Consider the following 25,803-nt stretch of genomic DNA (forward strand, 5'->3'; position numbering starts at 1 on the left):
AACACAAAACCAAATACAATGTAAACATTTTCTATTGTGGTCTATTTTTATTTTTAGTCCCTTAACTCTTACCATTGTTACATAGAATATTATAAATGTTTAATCTGATAGTCAATGTCTTACTCATTTTAGGAATGCAATCTGAAAAACAGAATGAGAAGGATTATGGAAAAAACATCTCAGTATTTAACAAATGCCAAATTTATGTGGTTAAAATAAATGAGTGATTTTAAAATTAAAATACTTTTGTTGTGATGGTTCAAATAGGGAGATGATTTCCCCCCACGTTCTGGTTCCTAAGAAGAATTTTCCTTAAATTATTGTGGCCTCTTAACCCATATCTTACTCTTTTCCACAGAAGTGGAATGAGTTACTTTATCAAAGCCATTGGTCCGTATTTTTCATGTGATTGGACATAACCATTTTAAAATCTGAAAGTAAGAGGCATTTATCTCTTTCTGCTCACTCCATTCAGTATGGTGTGAGGCAGCAATCCTGGATAAGAGTGTTATTCTGTAGTCCCAAAGGTCTTGGGTGAGCTATTGCAGGACCAGACTGGAGAGGGAGGCAGGGAAAGTTATCAATTCACTTAACTCTCACATTTAAGCCATATCCTCCATCACGGTTTCATCGATAGCAAGGCGGATCTGCCTTCCTACAACTTCTGGTGGTTCTGAAATCAGATTTGGAAGAAGAGTGTGCAAAAACTCTACGTCTGAACTCAATAGCAAAAAGACAAAGCACCCAATTAAACAAAAATGGGAGGATGTAATGTACAACATACCAACTATAGTTAATAATACTGTATTGTATATTTGAAAGTTGCTAAGAGAGTAGAACTTAAAAGTTTTCACCATAAGAAAAAAAATTTATAACTATGTGTGATGATGGATGTTAAATAGACTTATTGTGATAATGTCACAATATATACAAATATTGAATCATTATGTTAGGTATACCTGAAATTAATATAATGTTATATGTAAATTATATTTCTATAAAAAAATGGACCAAGGACTTGAAGAGACACATTTCCAAAGAAGATATTCAAATGGCCTATAAGCACATGAAAAGATGGTCAACATCATTAGTCATTAGAGAAATGCAAATCAAAACCATAAGATACCACTTCACACCCAGTAGCATGGCGGTAATAAAAATTGGAAAACAGCAAGTGTTGATGAGGACATGGAAAAAACTGAAACCCTTGTATATTACAAGTGGGGATGTAAAATGGTGCAGACATTGTGGGAAAAATTTGGTGGTTCTTCAAAAAGTTAAACATAGAATTACCATATAACCAAGCAACCCCACTCCTTGGTATACAAGGAGTATACTTTTGCTTCCCAAAAGTGGAAGCAATCTAAATGTCCAGCAACTGATGAAGGGATAAACAAATGTGGTATACCCATACAACAGAATGTTATTCAGCCATAAAAAGAATGAAGTACTGATACATGATACAATGTAGATGTACTGCAAAAACAATACACAAACAGAAAGAAACCAGATACAAAAGGCCACGTATTGTATAATTTCATCTATGTGAAATATCAAGAATAAGTAAATCCATAGAGACAGAAAGCAGACTAATAGTTGCCAGGGGCTGGACAAAGAGGGAAATAGGGATTGACTGCTAGTGTGTACCAGGTTTCTTTTTGTAGTGAGGAAAATGGTTTGGAATTGTATAGAAGTGATGGTTGTGCAGCATTGTGAAGATAAATGCCACTGAATGATACACTTTAAAATGGTTAATTTTATGTTATATGAATTTTACCTCAATTCAAAGAAAACTCTACACATGGTTCATTTAAATGTGAACCTTAAGAAACAAATTAAGAGTAAATTTTGTGAAACAAAATAACACACGGAGGCTTTAGTGGGACCAGGATGTATGGCTCTGGGCCTTAGGCTTTAGTTAGTGGACAATGTGTGATTTATAAAAGGCCCATCCAGGCCTTAAGCAAGTGTGCCCATGGGCTTACTGAACCTTAATCAGCAGGCAGTTGAGGCAAAGATTCTATTATAAGGAAACAATCGTCTCTACATACCAGCCGGTTTAGCATCTGGGGGTTCATATGTAAAAGTGATTCCCTGCACACTAGACCAGGGATTCTCAAACTTGAATGTGCTTGAAAATCCCCTGAGGAGCTGGTTAAAATGTAGATTCTGATTCAGCAGGTATGGGGTGAAATCCGAGCTTCTGAATTTCTAACAGGCTCCTAGTTGATGCAGATGCTGCTGGTCCACAGATTGCATTTCTTGAGTGGGATTATCCAATCCAGTTGGATCTGTAACTTTTTAGATAGCAAATATGTGTGTATGGCTGAGGTCAAAATAGTGAAAGATGAATGGATACTCCTCCCTCTGGCTCCCTTTGGATGACTTTGTCCCTATAGGCTACCTTTTTCTTATCTAACTATTATGGAGAAATTCTCATTAAAAATGTCAGGAGTTATATTATTTCTAATCATTTTAGGAATTGAAATTATAAAATCATGGGGAGAGCAAGGCCTACATCCAATTTTGCTTCTTGACTTTCATGAGTCTCTCTTTTTTTCCTTCCCATCTGTCTTTTTGCTTCCCTCTCACCTTGTCTTTCCTCTCTCTTTTTCTTTCTGATCCCCTCCATCTGCATCTCCATTGGACTCATTTGTCATGAAGAGAATAAGAAAAAGTAGAGAAAAAGTTAAAGAGAGAGACTCTCCTACTGTTAAGGATCAATTGACTGATAGACATGAGATAGAGCCCAATTCTCCAGATGCATATTTCTTCATTTAAAAAATTGCACTTTTGCTAAACATCTTCAGAGATATTTCAACAAGACATCCTATTTATATGGAATTACCTATTTTAAAAATACGACACTTAATTCACTGCCCCGTTTTCACTTCTATCAGAATGGCTTAACGTCTCCAATAAATTTGCTAATCTAGAGGATAGAGGTGGTGTAGAACAGTAAAGATGGGAGAAGAAAGGCAAAGTTTCATGGCTATTTTTGCCCACTTATCTATTTAACTGCAGAAATGACCCAAATTCTTCACCCCTCATTGTATTCATGCTCTTTGCTACATGACGTCTCTGTTCCTCTCCCTACAAAGGCAGAGTCTATTTCCTTGCTTCCTGATTTTGAGTTCTTCCATATGACTTATTTGAACCATTGGTCTGTTAGCAGATGTGACACTAAGTATTTGTTTCATTTAGATTAACAAAATAAAAACAAGTTTTGTAATCTACTGTCAGTAGTACACTTACTAAAATTACCAATAAATATTTGGTAAACTTGAAAATTACCAGCGAATCAATATCATTTCTTGTTTCAACAAAGGTCATTAAATTGCACTCCTCAAAGCAGAACATCTCTAAAGATTTTAGACAAAATGTTCCCAAAATCTTATCTAAGACAAATTGTGCCTGAACTTTAGAAAACCAGTGTAATTTAATTAGGATAATGCCTTTTTCTCAGATTTTGATATGGTAATGTTCTAATTCAGTCAAATGCATAATTGTAACCTACTTAGTTTCTATTGGTTAAATTGGATAGATGATTTAATAATTTTATTTCACAGTATTAATATTTACAAAAATCTAGAAATTACATTTCATTGAAATTAATAAAAATTTGGGGGTGTCAACTTAAAAGTGTTTGTGAGAGAAACATAATTTGTACACATTCATTTAGGAGATTATGGGCAAAATGTTTAAAGACTCTTAACTGGCCTAATTCAACTTGATCCATATGGCCATTTGAGTTGAACTCAGAATGTGTCAATAGTTAAATGCAGTTTAGGATCAACCACTTTCCTATAATCTTGTCATAAAGTTATAATGAAAACAAATCTTATAGCACATTCTGCTATTAACAGACATTTACCAGCAAGCAAGAACAAAGCAGTCATGATCTTTTCTGTAAACTCAATGAATTCCCAGCTTTCTGTCTTTTTTGGCATTTCAAAAATGACATGTATGAAAATTCTTCTTCAGAAATATAAGACAATATTCCAATGGCAGGACATGGCCTGTCATCCATTGAACTCAAGAAACTAGAGATCTTCTGAGAACCAGTGGCAGGATACAGGGCATTTTAGGGACCAAGCTTTGGGCATACACTCACTAGACTCGACTCATTAAACTCTTAATCTTATTTATATAAAGATGAGAAGGATCATGACATCATTAAAATTACTAATGAAAATCCATTATCCATTCTCAACATCTACTAATCTACTTAGCAAATCCTCTAGTATTGATGGAAGATAAAAATCATTAAAGTTTTTGTAGGTGCTACTCTAGAGCTTCCTGATTAGAATTCCAGATGACCACTAACAGAGTTTGCATTCCCAATTAGGGCAAATTATCCCCCTATAGTACAATTTAAAGTGACATATACGTAAATTCATGCTTTCTGCACTAAAGTATTTTTAACTTAATTATACACATTCTAAGTCATTAGACATAAGAATGTGTAAGACAACTAAATCTCACCATATTGTTTTCCAAACTGACTGTGTTGATTTACATTTGTACCAGCAGAGAAAGAGAATACCAAAACCCCACAACCTTGCTAAAAGTTCCTATTATCTAACTTAGCAAATTTTTTACATTCTTATGGATTTTAACTTGTATCTTTCTGATTAATAGTGAATTTGCACGTTTTTCAGACCATATTTTCAAAAATTTGTGGGCCTATTGGGCTTCCCCTTCTGTAAATTGCATGTTCATATCCTTGGTTCAGATTTCTATTGAGTTTCCTGACTTTGCCTTGTTGACTTACACTCATTAATAAATATTCCATGTCAACTAGGCTCTTCATGTTTCAACAGACTCTCAGGTTATGGTAAGAGGATTTATCGAAAAAATACATATGAAAATAAGGAAGACAAACATCTATGGAAAACAGGCTCTTGGGAATCCAGGAACAGTAAGACCTTGATTGGTATCTATTTTTACAACAGAAAAACATGGTTCAAATAGCTCTGGAGATAGGTTGTCTGCTTGTCTCTTAGAAGATCTTGTTGATAGTGCTCCACCCCTATCCCTTAGGATCCTTTTTTATTGTTTTATTTTTTGTCACCTTCCTCTGCTTTGAGGTATTTTCCACATCTAACAGCCAGAACTTGTAGCTGATTCCCAGGGGACTGCCCTTGGCTTGATTACACTGATCTTCCTTTGTTCATGTGCTGGAAGCCCAAAGTCCCTAGAAATGTACATTCCTTCAAGATAGCCCTTAAAAAATGATCAACTGGCTTGTAATTAGGAGAGCCTTAACTCCCTTGCCTACTCTGAGGCTCAATCCACACCCCTGAGTTATCCTGCAAGAGACGTCTGAAGCTGGGGGATCAGCTCATCCCAGTCTGCCTGCAACGTTTCCAACTTTAGCACTGAAATCCCCGTGTCCAGGAACCACTCTTAGTCCTGGGTAAAACTTTGCCTGAATTCACATTCTTGCTTATCTTCCTCTCTTCTGTCTTGCTTCCCTAACCTCTTACTAGTGTCTACTAGGAGTAGTTCCTTAATAAATGACTTGCACTCAAAGTTATCTCAGAGTCTGCTACTGGGGAAACTGACCTAAGACACTTTCTTAAGTGGAGTTGGTCAATCCAATACTCTACTGCACTGTTATTATGACTCAGCTAGCTTCTCTGACCTTTTGGCTCCTAGTCTTCTACTAATAATGTGTATCTCTAGGGCTCAATTTTTCACTTCCCTAGAGACAACCATGACCTGATGGGTCCAGTTAGGCAGCATGATTCTGCTGGGAATAATTTAAGTACCAAAAGACGTGTAACATGTTTAGTAGATGCTCTTTGTCATAAAATAGCTTCTACTAAAAACAAAAACAACAACAAAAAAACCAAAGCTTTATTTTATTATTATTTTATTAAATGCTGAATATCTTATGAATTCAGGAATCTTATACAGTGCTACCCAAGAGGAACTTTTTAAGTAACAGTGATTATAATAGATGTAAGCTAAAAGGCAAGGCAAAAAGTAGTGGCATAGGGATAAAAGTTTTGAAAAATCTTGTCTTATTATTCCATAAGAGAAAATATAATGAGAATTTAAAAGTAGCAAAATTTTCTAGTAATAGCATTTCATTCATTAATGTATATTTTGTAGCCTCAGTTTAGGCAAGCAGTTCCTTATAATGCACAGCTTATGAATACATAAGTGTTAAAGATTTTATCTACTTGCATGCTATTAGATGAATCTGCTCAAAATGTTTGTGATTTTGATGGGAGATTTTGCAACTATGAAGGTTGATTTCTTTTAAGCTCTGAAATTTGTTTGAACTTACTCGTATAAGGAATACCAAATTAGCTTGTTATGCTTAGAACCATTCAAGTATGTCCAATTTGCATTCCCATATTTGAATCTCACACATTCAATTGAATTTTCTTTCCATTGCTTTCTCTGGCTTCCTTAAAAAGATTGTGAATGACACACATATTTTTGGATGTTTCATAGCTATACTTCCCAGAAGATTTGCCTATTTCAGAAGATTTTATTATCTTTTAATTTATATGCATTTTTTTTTTCTGGAGGATAGTGAGATTCTGAAGATTTAAGCATTTAAGGATTTTGCATCTACTCCCAAGCTGCATGCTTATAGGAACAACTATTATAGTGTCTGTTCTTTTAATATAGGATTATATTCAGAACTTTAGTATGGATCTTGGAGGTACTTTTAAGAGATTTTTTAATATTTTTATCGTTTTATTTGGACACTATATGATTCCTGGATAGCCCTTCATGTTCTTCTGTAGGGAGCTCTTCATATTCTCAGAAAAGGCCACTTTATTATATTTAATAACTGCTTAGATATTTACTCTTCTCTATAAAAACCCTGGTAATAATCAGCCTGAAGCAACAGGGCTTCTGCTTTTTGAAGTATAAGTTGGTCAACAGAAACTTTAGAGCAGGATACAGTGTGCCTTGAGAAACAGCCTTTAGTCTATATCTTTCCGTATAACCCATGGCTTTTATTTTATTTTTTAAAAAATTTCAATGTTTTAATCAAAGTAACTAATGTATAATATAAAAATCAAATAGTACTGAAAAGCTTCCAATAGAAATGGTTCCCTCATTCTTCCAGCCCACCACTCCTCTCCCTCGATCCTTCTAACGTCAACAATGTTTTACTGAGGGTTAATTTGTAATGATTTCCCACAAAAAATTATCTCTAAAAAATATAATTCAACGACTATATCTTGAGTTATAATTGTTTTTTGTGTATGAGGAAGATTAGCCCTGAGCCCATCTTCCTCTATTTGATGTGGGGGACACCACCACAGCATGGTTTGCTGAGTGGTGCGTAGGTCTGTGCCCAGGGTCTGAACCGGTGAACCCTGGGCCACTGAAGTGGAGCACGTGAACTCAACCACTACGCCACCAGGCCAGCCCCTTGATTTATAATTTTAAAACGTTTTCTCTCTACTTCCTGGTATAACAGATACGAGTTAGCTCACTCACACCCTGCCACCAATATATAGTTGTATCTCTGTTAGATCTTTTAATTTGTTTCCTTTAAACCTAAAAAAAAGGTAAATCAACATCTGATTCACTCTCTCTCTTCATTTCTGTTTCCCACTCTCTTTCTCCTTGTAAAAAAAAACACATTATGTTATCTAAAGCCAAGAGAGAAGACATAAAAATAGTTTCTTTACCCAAGTATGGTTGCAAGGTCACCAGTAAGATTTAGGTGATTTCTGCTAAGATTTATAATATTGTAACCCTCAGCAGCATATTGTTATAGGCAGCACTCCAGATACTTAAGATTTACTTCCTATTTCAAGATTTTTGAGGAAGATGAATAATATTAATAATAACAAAAACAGTAATAACAACAGCTACCACTACAACAATGAAGTGTTTAGTAAGTGTCAGATATTTTCTAAATTCCTTCTGTGTATTTTTACATCTCCCCCACCTTCCTATGAGGTAAGTGTTATTATGCCATTTTACTGATGAGGAATCAAAAGCACAGAGTGATTATGTCATTTATCTGTTCTAGTTACTATTATTAAAAAATTGACAACTCCAACACTTAGTGATGTAAAGCAACCATTAATTATGCTCATGGATTCTGAGGCAGAAATTTGAATAGTGCCCAGCAGAGATAGCTTGGATTTTGATAAGGATTGCATTGAATCTGTAGATCATTTTGGGTGATATGAACATTTTAATAATATTAAGTCTTCCAATCCACGAACATAGGATATCTTTCCATTTGTGTCATTTTATTTATTTATTTATTTATTTATTTTGTGGGGAGATAAACCCTGTGCTAACATCTGCCAATCCTCTTCTTTCTTTCTTTTTTTTTTGCTGAGGAAGACTGGCCCTGGGCTAACATCCCCTGCCCATCTTCCTCCACTTTATATGGGAAGCTGCCACAGCACGGCTTTCCAAGAGGTGTGTCGGTGCGCGCCTGGGATCTGAATCTGCGAACCCCGGGCCTCTGCAGCGGAGCGTGCACATTTAACCGCTTGCGCCACTGGGCCGGCCCCCATTTTTGTCTTTTTAAATATCCTTCATCAAAGATTTGTGGTTTTCAGTGTGTAAGTCTTTCCCCTCTTTTTCTTTGTTTAGAGTTTTTCATGGAAGAGTATTAAGTTTTATCAAATACTTTTTATGCATATATTGAGGCTTATACGCGAGGTGTGGGCATGGTTTAGGCCCATGGTGAAGTCCATTCTGGCAGAAGGAAAACACTTTGAGGAGTAAGTAGTGAGAAAGGTTGTGTGGAACTGAATTTCAGACCTCATCAAAATTGAGGGAAAATATTATGAAACAGCTGATATATTTTCTAATCAAAACATAATTTTATCTTACAACTCTTGCAAACGATGACCTCACTATTACGCAGAAATCATTGTTTTTCAGAGAGGTAACAAAAAACCCTCTTTCACTTCTCTGTATTGGAACCCAGGCTCTGCCACTTAGCAGCTATACAACACTGGACACATTACCTAAGCCCTCTAATTTGAGTTTCTCAATTATAAAACGAGGACACTGAGGGGCTGGCCTGGTGGCGTAATGGTTGGGTGTGCACACTCTGCTTTGGTGGCCCAGGGTTTGCGGGTTTGGATCCTGGGTGCAGACCTACACACTGCTCATCAAACCATGCTGTGGTGGAGTCCCATATACAAAATGGAGGAAGATGAGTACGGATGTTGACTTCCTCAGCAAAAAGAGGAAGATTGGCAACAGATGTTAGCTCATGGCCAATCTTTTTGACCAAAAACAAAAAAAAACGAGGACAACAAGTGTAATTACCTCACATGGTTGTTTTGATAATTATAGAAGTTAATATGTGCCTGGCACATAATACACAAGTGATATCTGTTATCTGTATAATATTTATTTTAAATAAACTTTAATACCCTTGAGAAAACTGAGTACTAAATATTCCAGTAAATCCAGGTTTCTGAGTTCAGTGGAGGACACAGAAAGATGATTCAAGGGCTGGGGTAACTGAGATTATGTGAATAAGAGATTGGAGGACTTTCCGTGTAACTCTGATGTGCAGTTATAAATAACATTTCACTACCCCCTTCTTTGTTACAAATAAGGATTTTGTTTGGCAGCTGTACTTTTCCCAGGAATTTTCTATTTTAAAGTTCTTTTCCTGGGCTCTTGCTCACTTCTGAGTGTCTTTTGGGAAATTGTTTTTTAGACAAGTGTGTCTTATTATATAGATTTCTTTTGCTCATTTTAAGATTCCTTGACAACTAAGATTCTAGAAGCCTGTTTAAAAAGCTGGCAAGCACGTAATTCTGCTTTTTGCTCTTTAGCATTCATATATTCAGAATCTTTTGCATTTTAGTTATTTTTTGAAAAAGTTAAGTTAGCAGAATAGTCAAGAGAAGACCTGGAAACTCATTATTAATTCACCGACACCAGTGTTGGTTGTCACCATCATTTCACTATCGGCTTGCTCCTGCAATATTTAGGGCAGAGCTCAGCCCAGCGCCTGGCTTGTAGGAGGCATTCAGTAAATGACACATTATCATTCTCCTTCCTTTTCTTTCTTTTCTTTTTTTTTTTTTGTTTTGTGAGGAAGATCAGCCCTGAGCTAACATCCATGCTAATCCTCCTCTTTTTGGCTGAGGAAGACCGGCTCTGCACCAACATCTATTGCCAATCTTCCTCCTTTTTTTCCCCCAAGGCCCCAGTAGATAGTTGTATGTCATAGTTGCACATCCTTCTAGTTGCTGTACGTGGGACGCGGCCTCAGTATGGCCAGAGAAGCGGTGCGTCGGTGCGCGCCCGGAACCGAACCCCAGCGGCCAGTAGCGGAGCACGCGAACTTAACCGCTAAGCCACGGGCCGGCCCTTTTCTTTTCTTTCTTAATGATGTCCTATTGATAATGAATATTGACATATTAATGATGAATATTGAATTGGCTTTTCTTAAGAAATTCCATGGACCTTACTTTCAGAATCTGTCCATTTTTTACCTTTCTACTGCCTCCACTGTGGTCCAAGCAACCATCACGTCTCGCCTGGATTATTGCAACAGCCTCTTAATTGACATCTCTCACCCTCCTCCAGCTCTGCTGGCCTCCTCGCACTCCCTGACTATGCCACGCATATTGCTTCCTTAGGTTCTTTGCTCTGCCTATTCTCTCTTTCTGGTATACCCTTCCTCCAGATATCCACATGGCTTGCTTCCTCATTTCCTTCATGTCTTCAATCAATTGTCGTCTTCTCAACAAAGTTTTCCTTTATTGTCTTATTTCAAATTTCCAATAGAACCTCTCGACACCCACAGCTCATTTCTCTTACAGTATTCTGCATTTTTTTCCACAAGAGTTCTGTCTTCTTACATACTACATTATTTATTTATTTACTATATTTATTGTTAATTGTCTGTCTCCCTCCACAAGACAGAGATCCTTTCCATCTTTTCTTCCCCCTAATATATCCCAAAGGCTAAGGATACCATCAGGGACATAATAATCTCTGAATAAGTGTGTACAGAATGAATAAAAGACAAATGGATGTTTTCTTTATTGAAAAAGATATAAAGAAGTGATTTTAGTTTTTGGACATACAAACTGGTTCCCTTTTTATTATCTCATTATGGCTGAGAGATCACATTGCTTAGTTCTATCTTGGGATTAAATTCTGGGCTACAGTTTTGGAATCTTTACAAGTGGGATAATTGGTAGAGAATACAGTGATCACACTTATTTATTGTGTCTTTCTCAACATTGGGCTCCCTTCTCCATCACTCTCTCTTCCCAGTGTTACTGTGATTCCATGTGGGCTGTGACCAAACTTATTAATTCCACTCAGATATAAAAAATCCTCAGTGAAAGAGAGTTTTTGGTCACCTCCCTGAAAAAATCATGGTTTCTGTGCAATGGTGAATTCACTGTCTGCAAGACCATCAGCCCTTGTTGGTCTGATGAAGTATACAAATCCAATATTTTCCTGAATATAAGAGCCGGTGAAAACTAACTAAAAAATAAGGACAAAACTTAAAGCATTTATCACATAATCAGGCAAATAGAGTAAAATGTAGTTTCTGACAGTTGAGTGTATAATGAATTCAGAAAAAATCACATTATAAACAGATCGAAGTTTTCCTTATATATCAAGATTCTATTTTATGTGAATTAAAGTTCTATTGAATTCCATTTTTCTTTTGCTGCATATAAAAATGATTTGACGATAAAGCATATCTTAGACATAGGGATGTTTGAATGTGGGAAGTAAAAGCATTCTGTAAGATTTTCCAAAAAAGCCTAAGTTTGATAGGAAGAGAGAATACCCATTTGGTAGAAATTGTGAAATACTAAAGGTATGAGTGTGGGAGGATTTGGGAGAGATTTGGCTCACTGATCCAGCAGATTTTTGAATAAATCTGTCTTGTAGACCAAGACTCTTGAATGTTTGCCATGTGACAATATTTGCTTCATTTGGGAAAGATAGATTTGGCAAACTCTTACTATTGTTTCTTAGGCATGGTGTACAAGGCCTTGAGGTTGTACTCCATTGAGAAAGTATATCCAATTTACAAGGCAAGGAAATGGTAATGTGAAGTAGTCTGAGAATTTCTTATTTTTTTGCTCTCTGTAGAAAAATATGCATGATACTTGTTAATATTTTTTTAAATAGAAGAAGATTGTCACTAAATGCCCCAAGAAAATAAGACAGTTATAATTAGATGTCATCTTTTCTAGGTTATAACAAACAGGCTGGAGGGTCAAGTTTCTGCCTCACTTTGGGGAAGTATTGCCATGTCTCATCAATGGAACTTGGTGATGGACACACCTCTCTTTTCTTCCGCCTTCTCTAAGTTAAGAGTACCTCATCGGCTCAGAATTTTGAAATTAAATTAAGAAATCTCACAGGAAAATTACTGATAAATTAGTGTGAGTGATATATCATTATCACATGATGTACTGTATGAATTTAATAGAAATCTAGAAAAAAAAGTCACACCTTGATTGATTCTGTCTCTTTGAGTTCTGAATATTTATTTTACTGCTCTTGAAAAGATTCAATTAATTAATAGGGCCTGGTAAAAAGAAGACAGTTTTCCTAATTTTGGCAAAGATTTCCAGAGCAACTTTATCATATAAGCATTTGGAAAATGTGGGTATATCATAAATTACATCTGATTCATAATGAGTTTTTAATATACAGTTTACTAGACTGACCAAAAATTGGAAGCGAGAAGACTGAAGAACTATCTTATATGTAGACTTATGTAGTCACTTTTTTTTTTTTGGAATTTAATATGTGATACATTATTGGGTAACTTCCACTATTGGTGTCTATTAGGTTTAATTTCTATTCTAATGATTATCCTCCAGGAGGCATGCCATGAGACCTCATCAGAATTGTAAAGGCAGTTGGCATGAAAAGTAACATGTTGCTTAAAAATTTATATTTAATGTTATAGTCTTATATGTTGAATGAAAAGAAAATGTATCTTTTTAATAATCTGAACTATAAAAAGAAGTAGCTTGATACCAGTTTAGGTAGTGCAAACACACAGATGATAGAGTGGTAAAACATTTGGAATGAGCCATGCAGTTATTAAGGTCAACGACACAGGTTCGTTACTTGTTATTTTCTTTATGTGCATGTAAGGTATGATTTTTATAGCTAGCTCAATTGTATATCACAAGTATCAGTCAGAATATAATCCCAAATCTTTATGAGTTTACAATAGCCTGCATGATCTGGCCTTGGGTTACCTGTCCTACTACTCTTCCCATTTTTCACTCTGTTCCAGCTTCACTGGCCTTTTCATCACAGCCCCCTACGTGGAATGTTCTGGTATCCTTCTGGCTCACTACTTATTCACTTCATTCAGATTTCTGCTCAGAAGTCCCCCCTCAGAGATGCCAACACGCCAGCCCCTCTTCCCCAACCCTTCCCACCGGTCTCTAGTCCCTTACTCTACTTTATTTTTCTTTATGCATTTGTTGCAGTAGCATATTATATATTTAGTATTTTAAAAAATTAATTTGATGTCTCCATCAACAGAATATGCAAGAACAGGGGAGCTGCTTTGTTCAGTGTATTACCAGAGCTTACAACAGTTCCTGGTCCAGGGTAGACACTCGATAGATAATGGTTAAATGAATGAATGGATGGATGAATAAAAAGGAGCCTCGCGTCTGGGATACCTTGAAATGAACACTTACAATACCATCATTCAGATTGTCTGATTATGCTTTTTTTTTCTTTTTTTATTTTACTTTATTTTTTAAGTTTTTCTTTGAGTATCTGAATTTAGCAAGCAAAACAAAACAAACAAATGAAACAAAAAAAAAAATCCTCAAAATATTTTATGAGACTATGCCAAGTTCAGGTTTATACATACTACAAAGAATGGCATCCAATTTAAGTGGTATGATCTGTGTCAAAACTGCTGACCAATGCCTCGATCTAATGCTCATAATGGAACACTATTTGAGTTTAAAACAGGGATATGTTATTTTTTAAAGCAAGATTTTTTCCCAAGTTTAATTATTTGTTTTTCATGAGTTTGGATATCCTGAAATGTATAATCAAGACTCTTCCAGGGGATTAAAAGAAATTAATTGTAGAGAATAGAAAAATATCTCAAATGATGGAGAAAATTTTAAGAAAAAACATTTCTCATAAGAATATTTATTTGTCATATTTTTCTGTGAGACAAAATGACTCACAGAATGACTTAGCTGACAGCACCAAATTTTAATTTTGCAGGTACTCATCACCTTGTTTTGTTCTTAGATCTGATGAATCTACTGATGAAGGAAATTATGCTTAGCTATTTATTTAATATATAGAGAATAATTTGTTTTCTCAATTGTGCTTAGCTATTTATTTAACATACAGAGAGTAATTTGTTTTCTCAAGTATTGGGGTCAAAATTTTTCAAGTCAAATGAGCTAAATAAAAAAAGATGAATAGAGTAGGCCTGCGGTATTCTGGAAAGCTGCTCCTCCAAATAAGGCTTTATAGTGGATTAAACTAAACTATTTTTAGAATATCAGAGGAAAGATTTTAATATAAAAATAATGTTTTCTTTTTATAATTATTGCTCTGTGTTTAAATTTTTCTGAAATGTTAAATAGCATTAAAAGAGAGCAAATTTTTTTCTTATACTAAAATATTACACAAAAACTTAGAAAGAAAATGACATACGAAAGTACTACTTGCAAAATCAAATTCCTCTCGCTTCCCTTGCCACTGAGAGTAAATGTATCGTATGTACAGCAGAACTCCAAATCTAGAGGTGCTTTAGCCACTATGTGCTTGGTGTGCAGAAAATTTAGTCTTTCTTTTTCTAGAATCGTCTCCATTCCATTCCTCAGTACTCATTCGGTTTGCGGTTCCTGGGGAGGGGACTAGCTCACACATAATGTAGAAATGTGAGAGTCTGTTTGAAGTTTTTCATTTCTTCTGCATCCTTAAGCATCTAGAGCTTTTGCCATCTTCCTGGGGCTGACTCCCAACTCCCATCTCCCCTTGGCTGCCTGCCCTTTTGCTATGCCCTCCAGGGATTTTCTCTCTTGCAAAATAACTCCTGCTTTTCTTCCACCAGCTCTTAGAGAGGTTTAACCACAACAGAGCTGTTGGACACAGTTTTTTCTTTAATAATACAGTCATCTCTTTTCCAGAGCATGCAGACCTGGGAGGCAGGGGGGCAAGAGACACTGAGGTGAGACAGGATAGCAAGGGAGCGCACTGGATAGGGTGTCGGCCAGGCTGGGCAGACATAGTATAACTCTGTACCTGAAATAAGTCCCTTCAGCCCCTGCTCCCAAAATATCCATGCCTTGCCTTTTAGCTAGCCACTTTATACTGTAATTTTACCTTTTCTTCCTCCCTTCCTTCCTTTTCCTTTCCTTCCTTCCTTTCTTCCTTTTTTTCCTTCCTTCCTTCCTTCCTTCCCTCCTTCCTTCCTTCCTCCCTTCCTTCACTCTCTCCCCCGCCCCTTCCTCCCAGTATATTTTAAGCACCTTTGTGCCAGGCATTATGCGAAACCTTTCATTGACTCTATTATCACCAGTGATCCCCAATCTAAACACATCTGCATCTCAGTTATAACAGTATTCTTGTTCTTTTCCATAAGATTTCTGTGTCAACCAGAGCTCTAAACTCACTCTAAATTTTCGGAGGAGGAAACCTTTCATTCTCTCAACAGATATCAGAAATTCCCATGCTTTCTCCTTTTGCCATCCCAACAAGATTTGAAAACAAAACAACCAAATCTTCCAAATCAGGGTGTGTGCCAGCAAGGTTTTAATGTGTGAAACACACAGAACCTTTTATTTCAGTGGCACAGCGAGTCTGCACAGTGCCCACAAAAGATCTCTAGGGGGCAGTATGACCCAATGCTGCAGCTGTCAGGGATGTTAAATATTCAAAGCCTCAGGATGATTTTTGTGGATTGGTTTCTATCTGGCTAATGAACCGTTTCTAGGGAAAAGGTCACTAAAGGAGAAAGCATGTTGTGTCATTTTATCATTCTCTCTTTGTCCTCTTTTTCTGGCGTAAGATAAATGGAAAGACTGCCCTCAGGACAGAGTTCTACTTAGTTTAGGGAGTAGAAGGAGAGTAGCATTTAGGACTGATGGCAGAGAGTATTAGATTCAGAGGAAATGCCTTGATTGGGAGATTCATTTTCTTGTTGTCAAGTCTCCTTGGGGAGGCAAGAGGAGAAAGGATGAGGATTCCTGATATTGGTTGAGATGATAACTGGCTTCCTTCTAGATTTTAGAGTGAGTTTAGAGCATTACAGGACGCAGAAATGTTCTTAGGTGGGTATATTTGCTGTGTAGCATCAGTGAGCCGACCCTGAGGAAAAGAACCCTGGCTAGAGGGGACAAGGATCCTCAGCAGAACCAGACTAATTCACTGCGGAGACCCAGCACAGAAAGATCTAACCTCTTGTGACACTCTCCATGAAAATTCAAACACGATGGAGCATTGTTGGAATATTATTGTAATATGGATATTGTAGATCACATAATTTTGGTTGATATTGTGTTATTTTAAAAATCTTAAAAGAATTTTTAGAAATGAATAGCTTTAAAGTATGGGTAATTTAAGGATAACATGACTCATAATACAGGGATTTTCATGCCATCAGTTCATTTAACTAAAAGTTGCATTGGCATTTACTGAATAATATATTTTTTTAAATATAAGAATAGGAAATGTGAAAAGGCTTTGTAAACAAACCAACATATTTGGTATATGTATACATATATATAGACACACACACCTATTATATATACACATACATACGTATACCTTCCATGATGTGTTCTAGTACAAGTTTGAAAGCAGGTGAAATTAACTAATTCTCAGGTATTTACAATAAAAGCTTTGAAATTTGACTGTCTTTAGAATTAAAAGTAGTGAAAAGGTCCTATAGATAACAGGAGTAAAAACAATGTCCTCGAGTAAATCATATTTTCAAGAAACATCGATTATCAACAACTTGAGAAAGTGTTGCAAAATTACTTTATCTATAAGGTAGAGCTCAAATCAATGAAACAATTTTCTCTCTTTATCTCAAGAGGGTTTTCTGGTTTGTGTAACCACTAAGCTTTGCCCTCTCTGGTCATTGTGCATCTCATTCTGCCTCACTGAAGGCCTGAAGAATACTTGTAGTTTCATATGAGGTTATGCTAATTGATGGAACAAAAGGCAGATCTGCTGTGAAGCTAATGAAGCTTAAGCTCCAGGCTCACTCCTTTGCCTAAGCCTCTGTGAAAGCTGGGTGTTATGGGGGAGTTTTAAGGTGTTCTAGGTGGAAAGAGTAACCCAGGCTGCAACCAGGAAAAATTTTTGTCTAAGAAATTCTGGTAATTGCCTAAAGAGATCTCAGAAGAAAGGGACCTAAATTTCTAAGGCTTCTATGATATAATGGGATTTTTAAAGTCTTCTTCTAAATAAATTTACTTTTGTGAATTTTGTATTTGTATTCTTTTTTGAGAAGATAGTCTGTCAAATTGTACAAGCTTAAAGTTGACAAAACGTGCATTCATCCCCAACTGTGCCAAGTAGATGCAAAAATGTGCAAAAGCTCAAACACAATGCACATGTTTTCTTGCTCATATAATACTACAGGATAGGTGAGGAGGTTGGTGGGGCAGCCCTTCTCCATACAGTCATTCAGGGACCCAAGATAATGCACATCCTGCCATCCTCGAGATAGCTTCCAATGGAATGGTAGGGTTGTCAACATTCTGGGAAGTCAGAGGAAGAAATATGTGGGGGCAGGATTTTGTGGGCCAGCCTGGGGAGTGATGCCCTTCATTTTTGTCCACATTCCGTTGGGTCAGTCATGTGCCAAAACTAAATTTAAGGGAAGCACGGAAATGTTGTCCAGCGGGGTGCTCAGGAAGGAGACGAGAAGATGTATTTGGGGTAAGTCTTTGCCACAAGCAAATTTGTCTAACAGTTTTTGTGGTCTAGGCACACAGTTTGTACAGATGTACCTTTTTGTATATAACCATTTTACTGAGGGATGAAAAAAACTTCTAAAAAATATATAGAATGAGATTTAAAATCTCACTCTAACACTATATTTACCTAGCAGTCATTTAATGAACACTCGTAAACTTAATGCTTAAAAACCAATACTCTAACAGGGACTAGTAATTGAGTCTCTTAAACAGGAGTAGTATATCCTAGATTTTAGGATCTCAAGAGATTGTTCACAGTGTGGCACCAGAAAACAGGAAGATTCTGGGCCTCCTACCCTCTTTTGGTAACTGAGGTCAGGTGAATACCTGGAACAATAGCAGCACTGTGGTTACTTAATCATCCATGTACTATTGAACCAGGGAAAACATCCTATGAAACGGAAATTAATTATGTGATACCTTTTAATATGTTTGCTTAAAACCAATGTGCAAATATCATAAGGATTCATGGCGCATATGATGAAGTCATTTCAAATAGATTGGGAATTTAGAATGCACAGAAAATCCACAGATTAGCAAAGAAGGTGATTTTTCAAGTGAATGATGAAGTTCCTAAAACGAGAACTGTAATGTTTAATATATAGAATTTTTTGAGAGTTAAACTAAATGAAATAATGTAAGTAAATGACCTTTGCTAATTATAAAGCACTGTAGAAATACAAAGAATGCTTATTGCTGTTTTTACATACTATTCTAAAATTTTCTTTATGATCTCCTCCTCACCTAAACAGTATATGTAGCTGCCCAAAAATGTATTTATTTGAAAACACATTTATAACATGGCATCTCTGTTTTTTGCAGTGATAAACATCTAAAAATTATAATTGTCAATAGAAAATATGATCTGATATATATTTTCTTTACACATGACTTTCCAGAAAGGGAGCTGATGCTTAAGAGCAGAGCAAATTAAGTCTGAAAGCTATGTTTACTCCTGAGGTACTTTGTACCTCAAGTCGTTTTTTCTTTCCCCTTAAAAAACTGTCATCGAAATCAGAGATTCAGCTTTATAAATCAGTCTGTTTTCCGTTTTTACTGGTGCAAATTTTCTACTAGATAAAAGTAAGTAATCCTTAAGTGTTTTTAGTACCACTACCAGGAAGAATGCTCAAAGTTACAAAAGATGGGCAAGAACATAAAATTTTCAATAATAAATAAAAAATCATCAGATATCCAAAGCAGCAAATATAAGAAGCAGCTTAATAATTGCAAAATTGTTACTAAGAATTTTATATAGAGAGAAGCTAATAATATGCTATAATAAGAGACTTTGATTATGTATTTCAATTACTAGTTATTGGTTTGGTTAAGCTGATAATATATGGTCAATGTAACTTATAGCTGATTATCAATGCCTCATCATTTTCTTTTCTAGCTGATTTTATCCAAAGCTTCAGATTCTCATCTACAAAATTCAAACATTAACTAAAAGGCAGTGGTGGCTGGATTTTTTTTAAGTGTTCAGATATGTTAGGAAGTTCTGTGCACTATACTAATCCTAGCCTGAAAATTCCAGATTTGTTTTTAAGAAGTTTCTGTATATTTTAAAGCATATTTACAGTAGAGTTCAGAAACTACTGCACCATTTAGGTGAAAGTGAACAGGGATTTAAGACTGTATTTTTAGTAAAAAAATAAGTGACACAAAAGGCCATAAAAAAATTGTCTATCCTCGAGGTCAAGGAGGTGGTGGGAAAGTCATCAAATAACAGAAGTCACCAAATAACACAAAGTCACTAGATAACAAGACATGTATATAAAGGACAAAATGAGTAGTGCAGATAACGACTGCTATAAGAATGATGGGGAGTCCATCTGGGGTGTTAGAGCCAGGGGTGGCTTCTTGGAAGATGTGAAGTTTGTGCTGGCTTTGACACACCAATAAAGTTTGCTTCAGTACAGAGAAGAGGAGCAGTGACAGGATTTCACATGTAAGACTCAAAAAAGCAAAAAAAAGTTCAAAACTAGGACTTATTAATTATTTTTAAGGGTAAGTTAAAGATTCTTCTTCAGCAAAGCAATGAGAAGGTATAACATAACATGTAAATTGAGCCACACTTGAATGCTAGACAGAGTAAGGTGGGCTTTATTCCTTAAAAAATGTGGATCTGAACACCTACTTCCAGAAAGATAGCATAGAGCAGATATTTTTCTTGATTCTTCGCATTAAGTAAAACTAAAAACCCTGTACACTTATATATACGACAAATGAAGGACTCTGAAAGGTGGAGAGAAGAAGGCAGACCAGCTACGAACTTAAGCACCTAAGGAACAACACGGTGAGGAGATACTTGGGTTTTCTTTTTGCCTCATACATCCCAGGCTTGGAGCTGAAGAAGACTGCAACCCAGAAATACCAACAGACATAATAAATAAATAAAGCTCCAACAATAGCCTGCTCTCTTTAGTCAAAGGATTATGAAAAGAGAAGCTTAGCAAGACAGAAAACTTTTAGACAATAACGGGTCTAGTCCACAGAAAACACTGTGGCTCTGCCCCCATCCATGCCAGCCAAGGTCAAGTAGGGAGCCTAGCTTTCCAATCTTACCAGACTGTGACAAAGTGCCCAATCTCCCTTCGAGGGTGATGTCAGAGAAAGCTGAGTAGGGACCTGGGATTTTCATCCTCCTGAGTGGTAATGAGTCCACATAGTGTCAGTAGAGTTGATAGTTAGTGGTCTTAGCAGAGTTGTTAGTAGAGGCCATGCAGGGAGCAATCACATGGCATTCTTACCAGTCCCTGCCAGGGAGTTATCAGTGGAAGTGTAGTGGGGATTTGGAATTCCCAACCCTGCCTGGCAATTAGACCAGCCCACCACGCCCCAACTTGGGAATCAACAGAGGCAGAAAGGGAAACCTAGATTCCTGGGCATTTATCCCGGAGAAATAAAAACTTATATTCACACAAAAGCCTTTACGCAAATATTTATAGTAGTTTTATTTGAAATAGCTACTAACTAGAAACAACCCAGATGCCCTTAAACAGGTGAATGGTCAAACTGGTACATCCGTACCTTGGAATATTACTCACTAATCAAAAAAAAAACAACTGTTGATACATGCAACAATCTAGATGGATCTCCAGAGATTTAGTCTGAGTGAAAGAAGAGAATCCCAAAAGGTTATAGCCTGTAATTCCATTTAAATATCATTCCTGTAATGACAAAACTACAGAAATGAAGAACCAATTAGTGATCGCCAGGTGTTAAGGAAAGCGGGATAAGAGGAAAGTATGTGGCTGTTAAGAGCAACATGGGAGATCCTCGTGGTCATGGAATTGTTCAATATCTTGATTATATCAATACCAATATGCTGTTTGTGGTATTGCATTGTTTTATATTTTTGCATGGCTATAGTTTTCCCATTGAGGGACATTGGATGAAGGACACGTGGCATCTCTCTGTATTATTTCTTACAATTGCATGTGAATCTACAATTATCTCAAAATTAAAATTTTGGTTGAAAAAATGTAAAGCTAATTAGGTGGTTTTTCTGTTTTTCAGAAAGTAGCAACATAAGAATGGATTGGAAGTGAGAGCCTGAAGGAGGAGAGCCAAAAAAGAGACCAAAATTAAATTATCAGCCATTAGTCCCTTCCCTCTGAGGAAAACCAGCTCATCATAAGTATTTAAATATTTATCCCATTCATATCATAGTGTTTTATAAGCATCGTTGACTGATGTTAGCGCTGTAGGTTTGCAGAGCTACCACATCCCAAGATACTGCTGTCCTTTACCAAAAAGAGCTCAGTCTCCCCCAGGATAAAATTTCCTGCTTTGTGTTACTAAGGACCAGCAAAGTGGGAGCACTGATTATAACACACAAATCATATTTAGCTCTAGCCCCTTTCCGTTCTTGCAGTAGTAGCTGAAACAGAATGGAATATTAGAGTGATTTTACCATAAACATATTTTTTGACCAACAGGAAGTATATATGAAGAGGCTATATGTCAAAAGACACAAATTTACCTTCAACATTATACTCTTGATCTGATCTTAAAGTAAATATTCTAAAATGGTTAATATCTGGTTAATTATCTGTGAATTAAAGGAAGAGATGAGGAAAGATGTGAGAAAGTCTTGTGATATTTCAGATACATAGTATATTTTAGATATACACATGTAACATACTTGAAAAACAGAACAAGTTGGTTTGCTGTTTGCCTATATTAGCAACATTCATTATAGTATTAAACAGTGTATGTAGTAGACACAAAGGAGTGCAAGATATGATGGCTTAATAACATCAGGCTAAGTATGTATTTTATTTGAACATAGCTACACATGAGGACAATTACTCACATATACAGTTTTCAATTTTACTTGATGCTGCTGAGTGGAACATCTAACACCAACTGTAGGAGATGAGTCATTTTATCTTTGATATTCAGAAGAATTCTTCAAGGAGACCAAGTAGAGAATACAGAAAAAAAAATAAAAGTAAAATAAAATAAATTACCCACAGCCCTAATAACTTAAAGAAACCACTATTAAACTTTGGCATGTTTCCTTCTGCAATCACTTTTTAAATGCAAACATTTTTGCTTTGTTTTTAAAATTGATTTATAACCATACTTTTTGTACAATATTGGATCTTTTTTTCCACATAACATAATGTAGCAGATCCAATTCCATCTTCTCTGCCCATCTTCACATTAGTTCTGTGCAGTAAGGAGTGACTGGGGCCCAATTCTGCTTGTTGAAATGTGAGGAGAAGGCTGCTGGAGGCTATGAGGAATATATACATATTTATTTTGTGATAAAAGTCAAGCACACAAAAAGAAAGTCTCTTGCTACCAAGTTTGCTTCTTTGCTCCTTGCCTTTGAATTTGGTTTTATGTCTACTGTAGAAGCCAGATTGTGATTATGAGGAGATAAGTCAAAAAATGAACTGTCAGCATGATGCTCATAACAGAGCAGAACAAGTGGAGAGCCTGGGTTCTGGATGTCTTTGTTGAGCAACTGAACTGAAGCCAGCCAACAGCCAGTGACCTTGAACAACCTGTTAGGTGGGAAAAATAACCCAAAATTCATGAATGTCACCAGTAATTGGGTATCTGTTACTTGATACTTGAAGCAAGTGTGGCCCCAGGTGTGACACATGCTATTGGATAATCTTTATACATGTAATTATAAATGCCACAGAATGTTTCAGAGAGGATTTGCAATAGTTAGTTTTTTTTTGTTTGTTTATCTGCTATTATTGGACTGGAAGCCTTTACATTTTATAGACAACATAAGAGGAGACATTCCTGTGCATACCAGTTTCCTGGCCTTATACTTAGGTAACCACTGCAGTGAATTTACTAGTTCAAAAGATATGATAAATTGTAAGGTTTTAGATACATTTGTGGTAGTTAAGTCAGATGGTCTTATTCACATGTTACTGAAGAAAGAATTAACAATTTCAGAGATACTACATTATTTCCCTAAAGCTACAAAGAAAACCAGGACTTAGAACCGGGCTTTCAGGTTCTGATTATTTTCATCTTTCAAATATCCTATACCCCATCCACTGGAGAACAGCACATGGAGAGACTCAGTTACAGAAGACATTAAATATGAAAAGCTTTTCTTTTAAGACTCTCCACTGCCGTTTCTTGTAACAGCTTCTCCCTTTTGCTAATCTCTCTACTTCCATCTGTCAAATATTTTCTGCTAAGGGCTCCGGGGGTGCGACCAGGATGTCTCCTGCTCAGGGTAATCCGATACGTTACTCTATCTGAGAGTATTACTCTTGTGGAGCAATTCTCAAACTTTGACCACAGAACTCTAGGACCACAGGGCTCTGAGAGCATTTTAAGGGATCCATAAGATCAAAACTATTTTTATAGTTCACTTGTCTTTTTCACTATGTTTTATCTTCAGCAATGATATAAATGCAATGAGAGGTAAACTGCTGACAGCTTAGCTTAAATCAAAGCATTGACGTCAAACTATACTAGTATTCCCTATTTCACTGCCACAAATTGGCTATTTTAAAAAAAAGTCGGTTTCATTTAAGAATGTCCTTGATGAAGCAATAAACATTATTTATTTTATAAAATTTGAATCCTTGAGGGCAAGTCTTTTTTTTGTGTGTGTGAGGAAGATTGGCCCTGAGCTAACAACTGCCAATCCTCCACCATTTTTTTTTTTTGGCTGAGGAAGACTGGCCCTGGGCTAACATCCATGCCCATCTTCCTCTACTTTATATGGGACACCACCACAGCATGGCTTGACAAGCGGTGCGTCCGTGCGCACCCGGGATCCGAACTGGCGAACCCCCGGCCACGGCAGCAGGAGCGCGTGCACTTAACCGCTTGCGCCTCCGGGCCGGCCTTTAACATTTTTTAACATTCTGTGTGACAAAAATGGGATGTTTGCATTGAGAACTTCTCCTGCATACCAAAGTAGAATGGTTTTCTTTAGAAACTGTTCTTTGGATTAAATTGTGAGCTAAACTAGCTGCTTTTCCATTAGAACCACATTTTTACTCTAAAGAATAACTGACAAACTATGGTTATTCACACTCAGACATTTGAGAGATATTTTTGTGAAAATGGACAGAGGGAGCCCAACAGTATTGTTGTTAATGATAAAATTCAAGCTTTCAAGCAAAAATTAGAGTTTTTGAAAACTTGTCTCAGTACCTGAGAGCTTGACAGCTTCTCAATACTTAAAGAGTTTCCTGATGAGATTGATGATGGTTTTAATGAATATGATGTTCTAAAATTGTATACTGAATTTGGAAGATTTTTACAGTTTAGCAAACCGATGTTTTTCAAATGATCAGCGTATGGTCTTACAAAATAAAGCACAGGAGAAAATTCATTCAAAGTGAAAGATAGAACAATGGATTTTAATGTATCAGAATACTAAAAGTTATTGATATGGTTTCAGATTACGTTTTGCAGCTAATCTTTAAAAAATACAATCTTTAAAAAATACCCACAATTATCTGAAAGGACTATTAAAATGCTCCTCCCTTTTCCTACTATATCTGTGAGAGGTCAAATTTTCTTCAAATACTTCAACCAAAACAACACATTAAAATAGATTGAGGGGGCTGGCCCCGTGGCTTAGAGGTTAAGTGCTTGTGCTCCGCTACTGGCGGCACGGGTTCGGATCCAGGGGGCGCACGGACGCACTGCTTGTCCGGCCATGCTGAGGCTGCGTCCCACATATGGCAACTAGAAGGATGTACAACTATGACATACAACTATTTACTGGAGCTTTGGGGGAAAAAGAAAAGGAGGAGGGCTGGCAATAGATATTAGCTCAGAGCCGGTCTTCCTCAGCAAAAAGAGGAGGATTAGCATGGATGTTAGCTCAGGGCTGATCTTCCTCAAAAAAAAAAAAAAAAAGATTGAAAACAGAAGTAAATATGAGAATGCAGCTGTAATCTACTCAGCCAGACAGTAAAGACGTTTGCAAAATGTAAAACAACGCCACCCTTCTCAACAACTTTTTGTTTAGAAAAACTATACTTTTCATAAAACATGCTATTTATGTTATTATCCAATAGATGTGTTGTTATTATTTTAAAACACATTAAGAAATATTTTTAAATTGCCTCAGTTTTAATTTCTCAGTGTTAGAAATTAAAACACTATATTTATGTATATATCCTACATTAACAAAAGTCTTTGGGGTCCTTAAAGTTTTTTAAGAGTATAAAAGAGTCCTGAGATCAAAAGTCATTAAAAAAAATTGATCTTGGGGCTGGCCTGGTGGTGTAGTGGTTAAATTCGCACATTCCGCTTCGTCGGCCCGAGGTTGGCTGGTTCGGATCCTGCGCATGGACCTACTCACTGCTCATCAAGCCATGCTGAGGCGATGTCACACATAGAAGAGCTACAACTCTACAAC

This window comes from Diceros bicornis, chromosome 11 (assembly GCF_020826845.1).
Source record: "Diceros bicornis minor isolate mBicDic1 chromosome 11, mDicBic1.mat.cur, whole genome shotgun sequence".
Lineage (NCBI taxonomy): Eukaryota > Metazoa > Chordata > Mammalia > Perissodactyla > Rhinocerotidae > Diceros > Diceros bicornis.